Below are 14257 nucleotides of genomic sequence, written 5' to 3'. Positions count from 1 at the left end.
ATTTTAAATCTTTAATTCTCTACTTATCATTTTTAATTATTCACCTCATTCAAGCCACCCACCTTTTACTTATTATTGTTGCAGCTGTCTGGTTTAAGATGGACATAAAACTATATCAGAAATTAGTAAGTCCTCTTTCATTATACTATTCTCAATTTTATTTATTTTATTTTGAAGATGATTTATTTTATTTTGACTAGTAAAACGATGTTTGTCATCTCTGTACCAAAATTTGAAATTTGTCATTGATGGTCAACTAATCAGTATTAGAGCTGAAGAAGAATTCATCGCCTCTGTAACAATTGATGTTCCATACATAGAGACCAATGAGGATGCCTTGGATTGTTCTTTACGTTCTTTGGAGTTTATTAATGCAAACTTTGTTTTTGTGGGATGGAAGATGCCATGCCTTAGACTATCCAACTCTGCCAAGATGTTAATACGACAAACTCTAGTAAGAGGGGCCGAAACTGGTAAAGGTTTGGGTAAGCACTTACAAGGAATTCTATGTATCGTACTTGTCAAGATAAAGAAAGATCGTTTTGGTCTAGGATTGAAACCCAACTTCCCAGAAAGAAACAAGGAGCTGAGCAAGAGAAAAGAAGCTAAGAAAGTCCGATTTAGAGGAGAATACGTCCCGATGGAGCATATGTTTTCTCACATCTAAGTAACATTTTCATATTTGGACGGTGGAAAATGTGGAGCAGCAACAGGTTAATGTCATCCGAGAAAGAGAACAGATGAAATACCAAGATACGTTCAATGAAGTAATGTAATGACTGTTCATTAACATGATCACTGAAGATAATAAGGCTAGGAAGTATTTGGCTGGAATCCGCCCTTACCTCCCTAGCGAGAAGCTCACAAACTGGACTACATAGGATCTCCTTATAGTTTCAAGGATTATCCCAAAGTAATACTAAGAACCAACCTTTATCCTTTTACCCGCGAGCATTAAGGGATTGTTTATAAGAGTAACTATGTTAGAACTACTTAACTTTGAATAAAAGATGCTTTTGTTTCTCAAAGGGCAATCATTTTTTTCCATTCCTTATTCCTTATTCTTTACATTCATTACATAATTTTTGGTCCATGTACAAATATATATTCTATTTCGATTTTCCTTTCCATATGTCACAATGTCAATAAATTGAATGTTCCTGAACCCAATCATGAGATAAATTTCAAGCGGCCCATGTGTTTGGAAGACGTTAATGAGTGCAAGGATGAGATAGAATGTGATGTTCCTAGTGAGTTACTAAGGCTGGTGTAAAAGGAAGACAAATAGATTCTTCCTCACAAATAAGAAATTGATATTTTGAATTTGGGGAATGAAGAAGCAAGAAGATAAGTAAAAATTAGCACTACCTTGTCTGTAGGAATTAAACAAGAACTGATAGAGTTACTCCACGAATTCAGAGACACCTTTGTATAGTCTTACCAAGATATATCGAGGTTGAGTACAGATATAATAGTGCACAAGCTCTTGATAAGGCCTGAGTGTAAGTGTTACGTGTTGTGAGTACTAAACATTGGACACAAATTATGTGCAAGTATACACAATCACATAAGTAATGCAATGATGAGTGAGTATCGTCTTCACAAGGATTTGAGGAAATTACAAGTTAAGTCAAAGTGACAACCTAATCTATCTATGTATAACTAGTGGTATGCACAAATGATTATACCGAAGCAAAATAAAATCTATGTAGTAAGAATTGAAATGGTAGTGTGAATGGGTAGCAAATAGGGATGTTGTGGCAAAATAATATGTTTAAAGTGTAATCAATTAAAATTCTAAGGCTATGAATATTGATAACTTGGGAAATAAGTAAGGTAATTGGCAATCCTCACATAAACAAGCTACAATGGCAATGAATGGTGAAGTCATTAAGGGATCTTAATACTTTTCTTTTAGAATGGTCTAAGTTTCTATGGCTCACTTGCTCGACAGAGTTCATCTAAAGTGTCCCTATGCTATCTCTAGTCATGGAACTTGACAAATTAGAATGCCATGGAAATCCTCTCAGCCTGAGCAGCAACACCTAATCTATCAATTAAGCACAACTCCTATTAGTCGTTGAAATCATAATTTAGTTTTCCTCGAATACTAAGATTGGATTAGGCTCTAGTTACTATCTAAAACCCATTGTTCATGTTGATTTTCCCTCGTTTCTCTCAAACACTAAGGATCCTTAACTTAGTTTCTCTCGAACACTAAGAAATGTACTTAATAAATGACCACTCTCATGCCTCATACAATCCAAGTAATTCGAAACAATGAACAAAACAAGTTATAAACATAAAAGCCTTAAACATTCATTAAAACAAACACTTAGTAAACCATAAATAAACCTTTACAAAATAAAGTTTAGTTCATAGTGGGTTCGAATCATCCATGAAAATAATCTGTTCCATACAACCCAAATATTCGAATACAAATAAAAGCTAAAGGGTGGAGGAAAACTCCCAATGCCGGCTCCCGGTATCTCCTTGAACCACCACGAACGTCACCTTAGCAACTAGCTCCTCTCAGATGCATAGTACGCCACTCCCTCTAGCATGGCTTTGGAGGAACACCTTTGAAAAGATGAAAGGGTAAAGAAAGGTGGAACCTTTAGAAGTCCATTTTCTTGTTTAGCTCTCAATATCCCAAAAAGAATTAGCACCTTTAATTTTTTGCCAAACTTTTCTATTTATACTAAGAAAATATCCTAGGTTAATGGGCCAAAATACCCATAGTACCCTAGCATCATTTCCTTAATATGAGTATGAGTACAATAAGTGGTGGTGGTCCCCACATAGATGGCTGGTAGTAAAGAACACGTGCTGGAAATACAACTGTCATTTGTGGAAATATCTTCTTTGTCTTTTTCTACGCCCAGAAATGCCAAGGCATTTCATTCTACTTAAGTAACTTAGTTTGCCACAGTATTTTTCTTCGCACACCCTTTACCCCTAGAATCTTGCACACCAACATCCAAAACAAACTTTACCTATAAAATAGCACAATTCACAAAACAAAATTCTAAGACTAACCAAATCCACAAAATGCAACTATATGCTCCTAAAGCATCTAAATGAACCTATAGAGCCTTTAGATAATCAATAACTTAAGTAAAAATGTCCTAAATATAGCCTTTTGACATATTTATCAGTAAGCCAGTCTAGCAAAAGCTTAGAAGAATAAGACCAGAAATGTTGCTAAAGATCAAAGAGGAAGTAACAAAACATATTGATACAGGGTTCCTCCAGGTAGCCAAATATAGAATGATGAATGCCAATATACATTGGAAATAATAAAGAAATATTTATCCAGTGCTCTAATTCTCGTAGCACTAATTCCTCATAGACCGTTATTCCTTTATCTAACAGTCTTTGAGAATTCAATAGGGTGCATGTTGGGGAAACATGATGAGTCTGGAAGAAAGGAGAAGGCCATTAATAATTTCCGTGATTATGAAATTCGATACTCATTTATTCAAAAATAGTGTTATGCTTTGGTGTGGGCTACCAAGAGGCTTAGGCAGTACATGTTATACCATACTACGTGGTTGATATCCAGACTTGATCCACTAAAGTTTCTAATGGAGTCACCAACTTTGATTGGTAGATTGGCTAGATGGAAGATGTTGTTATTTAAATTTGACATCGTGCATGTTAGGCAAAAATTAGTAAAAGGGAGAGCAATAGTTGAATTTCTTGCAAGTCGTGCCTTCGATGACAATGAGTCCTTGAACTTTAACTTTCCAGATAAGGATTTGATGTGCATTTCAACTAAAGAAGAGATCATGTCAGATGACAAGTCCTGAAAGCTATATTTTGATGGAGTTTATAATACTCTAAGACGAGGAATTGGGCATTGCTAATCTCTCTAAAAAACATCTATTATCCTTTCACAAGTAGAGTGGAGTTCTTTTGCACCAATAATATGGCAGAATATGAAGCTTGTGCCATGGGATTAAGAGCAACCACAGAGAGAAAAGTTAAAGTACTCAAGGTGTATGAAGATTCCTCGTAGGTAATGTATCAACTTCGAGGAGAATTCGATACAAAGAACCAAAAACTAGTGGAGTGCAAGAATTTAATTCTTAAACTAATAAAGGAATTTAAAGAGGTCACCTTCAATTATCTCCCCCAAGAAGACAATTAAATGGTTGATGCTTTGGCTACGTTAGTTACCATGTTTAAAGCAAACAACAAGGTCGACATAATGCCAATTAGAATGCAAGTGTATGAAACCCCATAATATTGTTATAGCATAGAGAAAGAAGCAAACGGTTATCCATGGTACTATGATATTTTTCAGAGTATCAAGTATCAAACATATTCTCCATGTACATCTGAGATTGATAAAAGAATTGCCCGAATAATGGCTAACAATTATTTCTATATAGGGAAATTTTGTATAGAAAGGGTAGTGACCAAATTATGTTAAGGTGTCTGAACGCAAAAGAAGAAAAAAATATTCTAGAAGAGGTACATGGAGAAATATGTGGAACATATACGAACGGTCTCTCTATGGCAAGAAAGATTATAAGATACGGGTACTACTGGGCTACTATACAAATAGATTGTGTCGAGAATATGCCATAGGTGCCAAATATATACATACAATAACATCTACATATGATGACTACACCATGGTCATTCTCGATGTGGGGCATGGATGTCATTAGGGTAATCACAGCAAAAGCTTCAAATGGGCATCATTCCAATCTAGTGGCAATTAATTACTTTACTTAGTGGGTAGAAATTGTTTCCTATTCTAGTATCATAAGGTCTGCAATTTGTAAATTCATAAAGAAAATAATAATTTGTCTATATGGGTTTCTAGAGAGAATCATTTCAAATAGCGCTAAAAATCTAAACAACAAGATGATGGATGAGCTTTATGCACAATTCAAGATAAAGCACGCAAATTCAGTAACTTATTATTCAATAATGAATGGGGTATTAGAAGCGGCAAACAAAAACATTAAGAGGATTATCACAAAGACCACTAAAACTTACAAAGATAAGTACGAGAAGTTACCATTCATCTTGTATGCTTATCAAACTACAGTGTGGAAATCTACGGAGGTAATGCCTTTCACTTTGGTTTATGGAATGAAAGCAGTTTTACCTATCGAGGTTGAAATTATGTCACTTCATATTTTGAAAGAGGTGGAGTTAGATGAAGTTGAATAGATTCAAGCTGGTTTGATAAGTTAAATCTCCTTGAAAAAAAGAGTTCAAAATTTATTTTCCATGGACAGATGTATCAGAAATAGTTGATGTGAGCTAATTATAAGAAAGTTATTAGCAAATGAAAAGGGCAGTTCAAGATAAAAATCCACAAAGTACATCTTGAAATCAAAGGAAGGATTTGAGTTGAAAACATGAAAGACCGACTCAAATGATTGATTAGGCATATGGAAATTAAGCCCTCTCAAAAGCCTGGTATTTTGAGAGAAACTTCACACTTGCATATATCCCCGCAACATTTAGATCTTTCAAATAGAAGTTCATCTCATTTCTCCAAATTATACTAAAGTTATGGGTTTAAGAACGCTCATGCTAGTGATTTTTGGGGCCTCAACATCTTTTGTAACATCCCAAAGACCGAACTAGTGACCAAAATGTAAGATGTTAAATTTTTTTATCTAATTTTAAAAAAATTGAAATGTTCAGGGATTTAATTGGGAAATTATTAAGTAGGATTGATTAGTAAAAATAGAAGGATGAAAGGTTTTATTGGTTATTTGAAAAAAGGAAACTGAATTTAAAACTTATTGTGGTTGTTATATAAGCACATGGAGGATATGAGATGAGGAAAGAAAGATCTAGAACTTAGTTTCTTCTTCTTCTTATTCTTTTTCTTCTTCTTCCACCGTGAGTGCCTAGCCAAGGTAAGAGAACTCTAAGTTTGTTATTTCTTGAATTTTTAAGTTCGTTTTGATTACTGGGGGTTTAGGAAAGCTTAAGGAAGCCTAAAGAGAAGTAGAAACTAAAAGATTTACAAGTTATGAGAGATTAAGTAAAATGAGTTTTTGAGTGAATTTATTAGAAATAGTTTGTAAATGAATTTTGAGGTTATATTTGACTTATCATGAGCTGAAATAAGAAATCTAAAGTGTTAGAAATTGATTTAGAACATATTGAATAATTGATAAGATTTTTAGTTTCAAAGGATATTATAGGATTTTGGATGATTAAGTGTAATAAAGTGATCTAAGTTGAATTGGATAAATGCAGTTAAGCTTAAAAAGTTTAAGGGAGAGTAACGTAGAAGATTTAAATGAGTTTGGTAAAATTTTTGGGTTATGATGAGTGAGTTCTGGGCAATGAGTATTGGTACTCGATGAACAATATCGATACTTCAGAATAAAAGTATGTGATATTTGGTTTTGGGTATCGATACTGTAAGAACAATATCGAAACCATATGGTGAAATGATATGAATCAACCTTGTAGTATCGATACTAAAAGAGTAGAATCGATACTAAGGGTATCGATACTATAGTAAAGGTATCGATACCATTTTCAAACATGAATTCCAGTATGTAAATAGGGTATCGATACTGAAATATGGTATCGATACCACAGTAAGGAAGTATCGGTAATGTGCCTTGAGTACCGATACTATTCAAAGTGAAATAGTGAATTAAGTGCTTTGTTTAGCTCAAGTTATTGGTGATTGCTTTAGTATTATGAATTCTGATATTTATTTAGATCGTATAATTTTGTAGATATTGATCGAAACCAAGATCTGGACGATTCTAAGTTGTAAGATCGATCTAAGGTAATAAGTGCTTAACTTGCACTAAGTGAGGCTAAGGTGAGTGCATGTTATTAGGGAATACAATTATATGGAAAGAAGACTTGCGATGAGTCTATTTCCAATTTTTATTTCATGATTTCATTAATGCAAGTGTATTATTGATATGATTTCTTTGTGTACATGCATATGTAAATAGGTACATGCACTGTTATACAAGTCTATGTGATATATTCTATGTAATCATGATCTTTGCGTTATGTGATTTATGTGATTACATGATAATATAATATAAACCATGTAATATTGAACTACGTGAATATATGAAAAAGTGATATAAGTTATGTGATATGGTTCATGTGACAACGTGAAAATGTGATATAATCTATGTGATACGTAACCTATATGAATAATTGAAAATGTGAAATGTGCAATTGGTAAAGCCCATAAGTATGTGTTATTAGAGCTAAGGGTATAATTGGCATGCCAAGAGTCGAGTGTTCTACGCGGTCATTCGGGAAAATTCTACGTGGTCCTTTGGGACATTTCTATGCGATCCTATGGGATATCTTTGTGGTCTTTCGAGACATTCTATGTGGCACTTCGGTGCAATTTATACAAACTGCGGTGCATTTGTGCACAACCTCAATGCACTCACATACCTTAAGTTCTCATAAGTATACCATGGGTTATTAAAAGAGATAACATATATATAAACAATGTGTGTGATGTTATATTCTTTGTTTTATGAAATGTATTAGATGATATTGATAATGATATTGATGCTGAGGATAATACTGATGAGGATGTATATGTATTTGCACTTATGATTTTATTATATGATGTGTCATATAGTGTCTTTACATGATTGTATGAAATGCTTAAATTATGATTAGGAGATAAAATGTTTTACTATATATTTTAAATGCCTCACTAATCAAATAATTAGTGTGTGAGTGTTTCAAAAGTAGGTTCAGAGAAGCAAGAAGAGTAAAGTTAGGAGTCAATACAGCATAAGCCTTCCGAAGATCAGATCAGAAAGAATTTAATAATATGTGGTTTGTTGTATTAAATATGGTTGGCATATAAATAAAGGTTAAATTGCTCAAGTCATTTTGTAAGCGAACTATATTGCATTTATGTAAATTATTAGGTATGTTATTTTCTGTTGGAGTTAACTGTTTTTCTTTTATAAACAAAAGTCTAAATTTTTAGCTATCTTTTAAAAGTAAACGATTTTAAAAGTCCATGTGACACTTCAGATTCATATCCGGGTCAGATACGGGTTGGGGTGTTACATTTAATAGTATCAGAGCTATGGTTTAGTCGATTCTAGGCTTCAACCGAAGTCAAGTGTGTTTAAAAAGTATACATGCCAACAGAATGTGAAAATTTCTAATCTGATAATATAAGGAGTGTGTTGTCTTGCTAATAGACTTATGTGGATATGTTTATTAGATGTCTGACCACGAGAGTTCTTGAAATAAAGGGAGAAATGATAGACCTGAAGGTAGTAGCGATTCACTTGCCCTGGTCAGGCAGGGTAAAGAGCGAACACTTCTGGGAGTACCTATACAAGATCAGGGGTTGTTTTTCAGGATGTTGAATGATATTCTGATGCGTTTTCAACCTCCTGCTCCCTCAACTCCTAGAGTGAATGTAGCTAAGAAATTGAAAGGGTTAAGAGCACATGAGTTTAAGGGTGAAGCTGAAGAAGATTATGTTGTTGCGGACCTTTGATTAAACTATGTCAAGATAATACTAGATGGACTCCACTGTTCTGAAGTGGAAAAGTTAGATGGAGTAGTTTTGTTTCTTCGTGGGCAAGCTAGGGTATGGTGGACAAATGTCACCCTAAGAATGTCAAGTGATCAAGTGACAGGTTGTTGTTTCTAGAAGAGTTCAAGAATAAGTACATTGGTGATCAGTTTATTAGGCAAATGAAGCAAGAATTCCTGAACTTGAAACAAGGGAACTACGCTGTGTATTAGTATGAATGTGAGTTTAATAAGCTAAGTAGATTTATTGTTGAGCTAATTCCGACTGAAAAGGATGTATGTGATTGATTTGTAGAGGGCTTGTGCCCTAGATTAAAAGAGTTGTTGTTAGCTTTGAATATGTCATCGTTTCAAGAAATGGTTAAGCTCAGAATGAGAAGTATCGAGAACAAAAATCTCAGATGATTAAGAGAGCTAGTGCTTCATCAAGTTCAACACCATCAAAGAGAAGTAGAGATTCTAATTTTAAACCTCAAATTAAGTTGTAATTAGATGCATCTTCTGTTAGAATATCAAATTTAAGTCAATCAAGGCAATGTCCACATTGTGGAAAGAATCATACCAGAATATATCGAGTGGTATACGGAGCCTGCTTTAGATGTGGTGACATTGGACATTTTATTCGAGATTGTCCATTCATGATTAATGAGGCTACACAAAACGAGCGATCTGCTACGGTATCTCAGAGAGGTAGAGGCAGAGGTCGAGGAAGAAATTAGTCTGAGTCATCCACTCAAAATGACAAGCGTTCAACTGTTTGGGTCTACAATATAAGGACTAACGAATATCGCGATGATCCCGAGATCATTGCAGGTACTTTTCAATTATGCGGTAAAGTAGTTTTGGTTTGATATATATGGAATCAACATATTTATACAGTAGTAAAAAATTAGTGAGGGAATTAAAATTATGATTAGAAGCAAGAAGTAGCGATGTGATAGTGACTAAACCATTAGGGCATGATTCTCGGGTGATTAAGTGATGTTGAATCCGTTTGAGGTACAAGAAACTTATTATGAAAAATATATATAAGGAGTTAAGATGGTTATTAATAAGAAATGATATAAAATGAGGTTTTGTGCTAGTGCCTGCTATCAAGTTTTTTTGTATTGTAATTCGAATAAGGATTGTACAAGAGTAAAGGTTTTGTTTATGTTGTAAGCAATTAGAGAATGATGAAAGAAATCAATTGACTTATGATCTTAAATTGACAATGATTTGGGTTATAATGTCTCAATTGTTGAATTAGGGACTTTATTGAAAGTATTTTAAAATATGAGGATTTATCGATTAAATGATAAAAGATGAGAAATAGTAGGATTAATAGTTAGACTAAATTGTGACTATGGATTATTAAAAGGGTATTTTAGTCTTTTGCATGAAAGAGGAGTTAAAATGTATTTTAATAAGGTATTAAAGAAAGGGGAAAAAAGGGAGTTAGGTTATCACAAAAACTTTTCTTTTTTCCTCCCTTCTTCCCCGTAGAAAGCTCCTCTCCCTAGCTCAAAGGTAAGATTTCATATAAATAGTTTATCCTTTCGTTTTTGGTTGGTTATTGAAGCTTTGAGTATGATAGAAGCTTAAAGAGGGATTTAATGAGATTAAATCTAGGAAATGGAGAAAATATTAGAAATTTTAGAAAATGGGTTTTTAAATGATATGTTAGTATATTGGTGTTTATTGAGGTTTATTGGTAGATTTGACTTGCCAATGAGGTAAATGAGAGATTAGAAGTATTGATGGGTTAAAGAACATATTAGAAAAAGTGGTTTGATTCTTAGAATTGAATGTTCTTTAATGATTTTAGATGTTCTAAGATGTTAAATGAAGGAATGATAGAATGGATAGTTAAGGAAGAGTTTAATAGTATTGTATGGGATAAATATAACGATAATTGACCATTGGGATAAAATCGAGTTGAAAACTGGAAATTTTGGGAAAGGTATCGATACTGCTAAGAACAGTACCGATATTATAGGCTAAAATGAGATAAATTAGATGAGTAGTATCGATACTGATTCAATCAATATCGATACCTATGAGATAGTATCGATACCATGATAAGAGGTATCGATACCTAGAAACATCGAATCTAATTTTGGTATCGATATCAGTGGGGGTATCGGTACCATAGTAGGGTAGTATCGATACCATGGTAAGGGTATCGATACCAGGCAACATCCAACCTATTTTTGGTATCGATACCCAAAGGGGGTATCGGTACCATAGTATAGAAGTATCGGTATCAGGGTAGTAGTATCGATACTATGTAGACAAAAATGTTAAAAATAAACTCATATTGGTATAGAAAGTTAATGATATATTCTTTTGAGTATTGTCTAAGTATAATGGTTGGAAAATATTCTAACATTGAGTATGGTATATGTTTTTATGGATGCTTGAGTAGATCGGAACCAAGCTCCCGAAACAAGCAAAACTAAGGGCAAAGACAAAGTATCAAAGTAATCAACCCTACCTTTTGGACACATAGCAAGGATAGTTAAGTGAGTGCATTTATTTGTATAGTAAGGGTTATGATGATATGTTGTTAAAATATATATTGCATCGATTAATCAGTACTATGTGTATTATAGGCTGCATATTCACAGAATTCTTCATGAGTTGATGAATCGACGTACATGCACTTTGTATGCATACTCACGGAATTCATCATGAGTTGATGAATCGTCGTATAGGCACTTTGTGTACATATTCACGGAATTCATTATGAGTTGATAAATCAGCATACATGCACTATGTGTACAACCCACGAAATTCATCAAGGGTTGATGAATTCTCGTATAGGCACTAATAGTGTACTCTAATAAATGAACATGAATAGAAAGGGGTTAAAATACCATAATAGAACTAATGGTGAAAAGTTATAAGGTTTCTAATAAATTGTAAATAATTACTCGATATTAGAATTGTTACCTTGTATTATGTTTATAAGTTTTATGATTATGTATGCCTCCCTAAGTAATACTTAACGTGTGTTCATGACACGCGTAGGTTGAATACCAACTGAGTAAGGAGATCATCGAACATCAAGTCAGAGTCACCTAATTCAGTAACATTATGACATACTTGTCTACTTTTGATATATTTTAGTTAGCATGTAATAGGTTTAGTAAAAAAGCTTTGTAAAACCTTTTAATTGAACTATTGTAAAATGGTAAAATGTGGAACATCACTTTTTATGTGTATATATAAGCTAATGCATGTTTTCATTATAAATAAATTCTAATGGTTTTATAAAATAAAATAAAATTTTACGAATTTTTAAATGGAAACTATTTTAAAAAATGATTTGACATATGTAACTCGTATACGTAAGGGTATACAGGAGATGGGTGTTACAGGGGTTATCGTGTTGATAGAATAATAGGTAATGGATTGAATTCCTTGGAGATTGAAGACAAGTTTATCAAAAGCAACTACGAAAAATTTAAGCAGGGGAAGAAAGATAAGAACGTAAGGATGATATGTGTGGATAATTTCTCCATCTCTATGTGCAATGAAAATTCGAGGATAAATTTTCTTAAGGGGGAGATTTGTAACATCCCAAAGATCGGGCTAGTGACCAAAATGTAAGATGTTAAAATTTTGTATCTAATTTTGAAAAGATTAAAAGTTTAAGGATTTAATTGGAAAATTATTTGAGTAGGATTGATTAGTAAAAATAGAAGGATGGAAGGGTATAATGGTCATTTGACAAAGGAAAATGAATTTAAAACTTATTGTGGTTATTATATAAGCACATGGAGGATATGAGATAAGGAAAGAAAGATCTAGAACATAGTCTCTTCTTTTTCTTCTTCTTCCACCGTGAGTGCCTAGCCAAGGTAAGAGAACTCTAAGTTTGTTCTTTCTTGAAGTTTTAAGTTGGGTTTGATTACTATGGGTTTAGGAAAGCTTAAGTAAGCCTAAAGAGAAGTAGAAACTAAAATATTTACAAGTTATGAGAGATTAAGTAAAATGAGTTTTTGAGTGAATTAATGAGAAAAGTTTGTAAATGAATTTTGAGGTTAAATTTGACTTGTCATGTACTGAAATAAGAAATCTAAAGTGTTAAAATGGATTTATAACATGTTGAATAATTGGATATTATAGGATTTTGGATGATTAAGTGTATTAAAGTGATCTAAGTTTAATTGGATAAGTGTAGTTAAGCTTAAAGAGTTTAAGAGAGAGTATCACAGGAGATTTAAGTGAGTTTGGTAAAATTTTTGGGTTATGATGAGTGAGTTCTAGGCAAGGGGTATCGGTACTAGATGAACAGTATCGATACTTCATAACAAAATTAGGTGATATTTGGTTTTGGGTATCGATACTGTAAGAACAGTATCAATACGATATGGTGAAATGGTATGATCAGCCTTGTAGTATCGATACTAAAGGAGTAGCATCGATAATAAGGGTATCGATACTATAGTAAAGGTATCGGTACCATTTTCAATGATGAATTCCAGTATATAAATAGGTTATCGATACTGAAGTATAGTATCGATACCACAGTAAGGAAGTATTGATACTTTGCCTTGAATACTGATACTATTCAAAGTGAAATAGTGAATTAAGTGCTTTGTTTAGCTCAAGTTATTTGTGATTGATTTATAGTATTATGAATTTTGATATTTATTTAGATCGTATAATTTTGTAGATATTGATCGAAACCAAGATCCGGACGATTCTAAGTTATAAGATCGATCTAAGGTGATAAGTGCTTAACTTGGACTAAGTGAGGTTAATGTGAGTGCATGCTATTAGGGAATATGATCATATGGAAAGAAGACTTGTGATGAGTCTATTTCCAATGTTTGATTTCATGATTTCATTAATGCAAGTGTATTATTGATATGATTTCCTTGTGTACATGAGTACATGTATATGTAAATAGGTACATTCATTGTTATACAAGTTTATGTGATATATACTATGTAATCATGACCTTTGTGTTATTTGATTTATGTGATTACATGGTAATATGATATAAACCATGTGATATTGAGCTACGTGAATATATGAAAAGGTGATATAAGTTATGTGATATGGTTCATGTGACTACGTGAAAATTTTATATAATCTATGTAATACGTAACTATGTGAATAATTGAAAATGTGAAATGTGCAATTGATAAAGCCCATAAGTATGTGTTATGAGAGCTAAGGGTATAATTGGCATGCCAAGAGTCGAGGGTTCTACGTGGTCCTTCGGGATAATTCTATATGGACCTTCAAGACATTTCTACGCGTCCTTTGGGACATCTATATGGTCATTCGGGACATTCTATATGGCACTTTGGTGCAATTTATACGAGCTGTGGTGACAGCATTTGTGCACAACCTCAGTGCACTTACATACCTTAATTTCTTAGAAGTATACCATGGGCTATTAAAAGAGATAACATAAATAAACAGTGTGTGTGATGTTATATGCTTTGTTTTGTGAAATGTATTAGATGATGTTGATAATGATATTGATGCTGAGGATAATACTGATGAGGATGTATATGTATTAGCACTTATGATTTTATTATATGATGTGTTATAGAGTTTTTTTCATGATTGTATGAAATGCTTAAAATATGGTTAGGTGATAAAATGTTTTACTATATATCTTAAATGCCTCACTAAGTCAAAGACTTAGCGTGTGAGTGTTTCACAAGTAGGTTTAGAGAAGCAAGAAGAGTAAAGTTGGGAGTCAAGACAACATAAG

This window comes from Hibiscus syriacus, unplaced genomic scaffold, assembly GCF_006381635.1.
Source record: "Hibiscus syriacus cultivar Baekdansim isolate YM2019G1 unplaced genomic scaffold, ASM638163v2 tig00111095_pilon, whole genome shotgun sequence".
Taxonomy (NCBI): Eukaryota; Viridiplantae; Streptophyta; class Magnoliopsida; order Malvales; family Malvaceae; genus Hibiscus; species Hibiscus syriacus.
The sequence above is the reverse complement of the archived record's forward strand: the minus strand, read 5'-3'. Positions refer to the sequence as shown.